Raw genomic sequence first — 5927 nt, 5'->3', positions numbered from 1 at the left:
ATGTAATATGAAATGATACACAATTTTTTCTAATTAGACTTTAAACTACCAATTAGATAAGACTATACACTCCAAGACGCAAAAACACTTCAAAATAAGTGTTTGGAGTGACCCGGGTGACATCTAAGGACGTATATGGCTTGGATATGGAGTTTACTCTTCAAGGGTAAACTCATAAGAGGGTTTACAGCCCTAATGACCCACTCCCCATGATTTTATAGCCGTAAACTCATGGTGGGGTGTTCTAGGGTGCTAAATGGCCTTATATCACTTGGGAAAATTAGTTAGGATCAAATCTAGGGCATAGGAATGGATTAAACCAACATATGGACCATTTAATGGAGTTAACGGTAGTAAACTAAGAGTTTACGGCCGTAAACTCCCCCACACATCCTCCTTTGATGTTTTGGTGGTCCTAGGTCATTACAAGTGTTTCTAAGTCATTATACAAGCCTTGGGATGAATTTAAGACATCATTTGGCCATGTTTTAGGAGTTTACGGCCTAAGAACCCATTCTTGGGGGGGTTTACGGCCTTAAGCTCCTATGGGGGTAGTTTTAGCATGTTTAAGGTCCTTAACTTGATTGTGGTTGCTTCTAGACTTTATTCCAAGGCTTATGAGGTGTGTAAGTGGCATTTTAACACCTTAAAAGGAGTTTACTCCCCATGAATAGGTGTTTATGGTCCAAGAATGTGCTTGGGCCGTAAACTCATTTTTATACCCTAAATGATGAGTTAAAGGTGTTCTAAGTCCAATTTGGTAAGCCCCTAAGTCATATCTAAGCTCCAAAATGAGGTCTGAAAGAGTTTTATGGCTCAAAAACCCCATTTACATGTGTTCACGGCCTAAGGATGTTCCAGGGCCGTAAACACATGTTTATGGTCCTATTTCTCATATAAATCATGAATTTGAAGGATAAAGGTGTTATACTAGGAGCTAGGATAGTTACCTTGACGATTTGGAGCTTGAAATGAGTGATTTTGGATCAAGAACTTGGACTTGAGGAGAGAGGTTAGAGAGAGAGTAGAGAGAGAGTGTGGAAAAGGCTTCAAGTGAGGCTCTCTCAACTTTATATATTCTTAAAGTTTGGGACACGGTGGAATTCTACCCGATACTGATGTTAAGCGAGACTTTTGGTCGCACCCGATTTAATTGTTTTATAACTCGACAGAATAAAACTAAAATTTTTCCCAAATAATAATTTGGGGTGTTTTCATGAGTTTCTAATGTGTTTGGACAACCATTAAATCATAATAACAAACTCAAAATTAATGACTTAATTTAGGAGTGAAACGGAAACAATTCAAAACGATGAATTTTTAATGACGGAATAGGTTACGATGACGGAACGAACTTCGGGTTGTCACAGATCAAGTCAAGTTCCAAAAGTAATGGTAAGTCTAAGAGTAGATCTAACTTTAGAACTAGTAAAAAAAGTAGTCAAAAATATGATACTGTTGACCTTAAAAACCCGTGATGATATTTGTACGAAATTAGAATATTTTACAAATTGTTTTTTGGAAGTATGAACTTATTTTTGCTATGTCGTCGTAAGAAATTTTTTTAAAACATACAAAAGAAAAAACCATAACTCAAACATTAGCGTAATCTGCAGCATCTATCCACGGGACACTCTCAGTCCACCACAAAGCGACACGCTCCTGTTGAGCACACTACAACAATCCGTTGGGGTAGGGGGCATTACATAAAACAATATATAAAGGTTAATCTTAAGTTATTTTCTCATAAACACTTATAAAATATAAGGTGAACTAAGCTACATACATTAGTAACATCAAGAATACGTTCATAATCAACAATGCATAGACACCTCATCCTAAGGTATGCAACTGCTCGGAGGATAACACCCCGTATAGGGGAACCAATTATACTACTTTTGGGAAATGTCTCCATGATCCAAATCTACAAAATTAAGATGTCAAACAACAACCAACTTAACAAAGTTACAATACCTGTTGCTTAAAAACTATTATTAAACATAGTGGACATACATTAAATGCATAGATAAATCCATGCAGAGTATATGTGTGTCTTATAACCGATTCTTGGCACATTGGGGTTCAAATGCTCCTCAATCTTTCCAAACATAGTACGTAGTTGTCTGCAAGTGAAATCTCATATCACTCTACCCCATTGGTACATATGTCAACAATTACACTTAATAAGTATATGTATCATTTGATATAATGTGTGTAAAAAACTGTATACCTGATAAATTCTTCTAAATTAGAGACGAATGCCATACGTTGATCAGTAAACGACTATCGAGGGTATTTCCCATAAATCAATGCTCTAGCATATACAACGGGGAGACTCTGTCATTGAACATGTGCTAATGTCAACCATTTTCACCGAAAGTGAAACAGGCACAAATGGAAACACATGTTGTCTAAACTCTTCAACACTAAAACTACGGGGAATACTCCCCGAACCACAAGCCTGTAACCAAGCAGAATGCTTTCTGGTCAAAGCAAACCCGATAGTCACCAACCGGAAATAGAAGCTCTTGTAGGTCAACTGGATCAAAAGTAGTAATCTCCTTGATCATAAGATAGTGGCATTGTAAAGGTGACATTCCACACCCATCTGATGTTCACATAATCACCAAAACATGACCCCACAAACTGGTCAGTTTGTAATCGAGCCATGATTTTGCGCCCAAGTTGAGGCATGCAGGTTGTAGTTAAAACTGCTTTGTATGTTTTTTCGCACTACAATGAAAAGAATAATTAATTAATCATTTTATGTATGTTCCGGAGGACGTTACTAAATGCACAATTCCAAACCAAGTTGTCGGAACACAAGTCCGGACCAAAATTCCAGAATCCAAAATTTTGGAATGCTCCTTGTATTCCGTATTAGTTCTTATTATTTCGGACGTGTGTTTACGTATTCCTGACTTGTTCCGAACTAGCCAAAATGAAGATTTTTGGTAAGATTTTTTGATGTATCATACAAATATACCTACATGTAATCCTATAATTGCTTTTAAACCAATAAAATTCATAGAAAAACTAATAATACCTATATAAATGCATATATTATATAGGTTTAATTTAATGTATAATCTAAAATAAAGACATATAATTATAAACATAATGAAAACTTACATATAAAAATGTATCTCATCACCACTATCACAAGACATTTTCGATTTTAATGGTGTCCAAAATATTGTCTGTAGGGTAGTACGAAATTCAATTTTAATAGTGTCCAGAATGTTGTCTGTAAGATAGTCCGAAATCACAGAGTTCAAAATGAAGCGAACAAGAGGTTAAAACAGTATTTATATGGCTTTTAAATAATTCAATACGAAATTTATATCTACAGGATATATTTTATACCACTCTCGACTAGTTTCAATCTATTTGATTGATTTGTTTTGTATTTTTATCACAGTTTGACCCCCTTTTAAAAAAATCATTCAAAAACTTACCGTTCATTTAAAATGGATTTTGTAAAATAATTTTTTCGTATAGTTTTTAAAAAATGGTGTTAACTACAAAAATAAGAATTTTTTTTTGCTTCTCAAATTTTTTTTTCAAACAAAATTAAATTTTAATTATCATCATTTAACAAGTGAGATGGGAAACGGACAACAAGTTGCGCCGCTAAGCCTTTTTGTATAGCAAAGCTCAATCTTTTAAAGGCTACATTCATAGAACTAGGGGATATACTATTGCAATGCATGATCCATTGTACTCTATTAAGAAGCTCTACCGCATCTGGTGCGAGGAAACCAAACGTATAAAATGAAAATGGTATGAACACGTGTTGATTTTCTATGCACGATTTCTCATGTTTGGTGACTTTGCCTATAGCAGCTTTTAAAGCAGCTAGTCCTGCCGTGAAACCCCCCGCCCTCAAGCCCACGAGAGGGGATACCCCTGTAAGGTCTACACATGTATATTTCCCTCCGACCCATCCAAAAATCAAAATGTCAGCCGGTCTAAGGGTTGACTTTCCTTCTGTCGGGTCAGTCAAGAAATTCACAGGTTCCTCTTTCTTAGCAGAAACTCCGACACGCTTAAATATATTGAACAAAACATCTCTAACCATATCGTGTCTGTATTTGAACCCCGAGAGTTCTTTACAGTGAACTGCATGCTCTCCAAAGGAGTCCAAACATGCCTTGCGACACACCGGACATATCTCGTCGGCTGTGAATATTGGAATCATGAGTCGATATTTGAGGATAGTACGATACTCCACAGGAGACATATGTTGGCCAATCCCATCTATAGGGATAGCAAGAAGAAAATCTTGGGTGTGTGGTACACGTAAGCACTGGAAAACCGCTTTCTGACGGACCGTCATGTCGAGATGAACTTCCATATCTTGGACAATTTTACGAAAAAGGGCACTCGCCAGCGTACTCTGGGATTTAGGGGGGGGGTGTCTTTAGTAGTAAAACTGCTAAGGTCAGAATCTGGAAGCTTGTTACGAAGACAAGCCAAGACACCATCATAATCAGAATCCATACCGTATATGACGCTATTCCGTAAGATGTAATCTTGCAATATTCAAGTTTGGGCCCTTGAGGCAACAAAAGCATATGAAGTAGCCTCTACTGCCGAGTATAAACTCAAACCACCAAACCTGATGGGTAAGAAAGCAATGCACCATTGTATGTCACCAAAGAAAGAGCCACCACAAACCACAATGTCCTCAATGCCCTGTGCAACCCATTGTCAAAAAATATTGCCGTCTCATCCATGTGAACGGGTTGACACATTCTCAGCCCAAAGAAAAGCTTACCAATATTCATACAAGACCGAAGCAGAAGAAGCTCACTCTGGAGTCAGACAATTGTCTTTCAAATAATAAATTAAATCTATCAAAAATATAAAAATTTATATGAAATGAATTAAGATTACTTTTATCGTACAACTAACAAAACACAATTTTAAGGAAAAAAAAACACGTAATAAATAAGTCTCAACAAATAATATTTTTGACATATATTTAAAAGTTGATCATGTTATGAAATTACGTTCTCTCTTTTAATCGACTTAATTATTATACCTTTTTATTTTTACATATTTGACGTAATAAAACATAAAATATAAACCATCAATTCAGATTGCAAGTAAATCGGTTGAAATAGTGAAATATTTGGAAATATTAGAGGGCTAATAGTGAAAGTTAAAGATAACAACTGGGGTAAAACTGAAAAGGTAATAAAAGTTTGAAGGTGAGTAAAGGCGCGTGGTTACACGTGTCCGTACAAGGCGGGGCTATATCAGGTCCCGTTTCTGCGCATTTGCTTGATTAAATCGCAGCCGTCCATCGCTGCACTCAATCGGATTAGAAAACATTTGACCAATGACCGCACCACCAACACGATAATTCGATATTGCATGTGCATATGTATGATGTGCCGTACAATTGGTGATCAAGTCAGAAATGTCTAAAATTACAATATAAAATCCTAAGCCAAATAATTTTAAATCATCTATTATTTAATTTTTTTTAGAAATTCATGAGCCTTGAATTTTGAATTTTGATCGAACTAGAAACATGTGTTTGAACTCATTATATTGCAATATATTGATTGATGATCGACTTAGTTTTATTACCATTGCAAATTAAACAGTATATTTATGTTAATATGGTATAGTGTGTCCAATCTAGGATTTTAAGCAATTTTTAATGATTTGATTGTAAACTAACAACCTACCGAATCTACGATTTTTGTAGTTCAAAATATTATCAAGAAAACGAATATATATTCTTTTGGTATCATAATTTTAGGTCATATACCATTGATTTTGAAGACATTTAAGGATTTTGGGATGTACATATTAAGAATAATTATTTTTGACTTAAAGTTATAACAGAGTCTTTATGTGATGTATTATATTTGCACCCTATTTGGATTAGAAACGGTGAAAAATGTATTGTC

Source organism: Lactuca sativa, chromosome 5 (genome assembly GCF_002870075.4).
Source record: "Lactuca sativa cultivar Salinas chromosome 5, Lsat_Salinas_v11, whole genome shotgun sequence".
Classification (NCBI taxonomy): Eukaryota; Viridiplantae; Streptophyta; class Magnoliopsida; order Asterales; family Asteraceae; genus Lactuca; species Lactuca sativa.
This window is presented reverse-complemented; position numbering follows the sequence as displayed.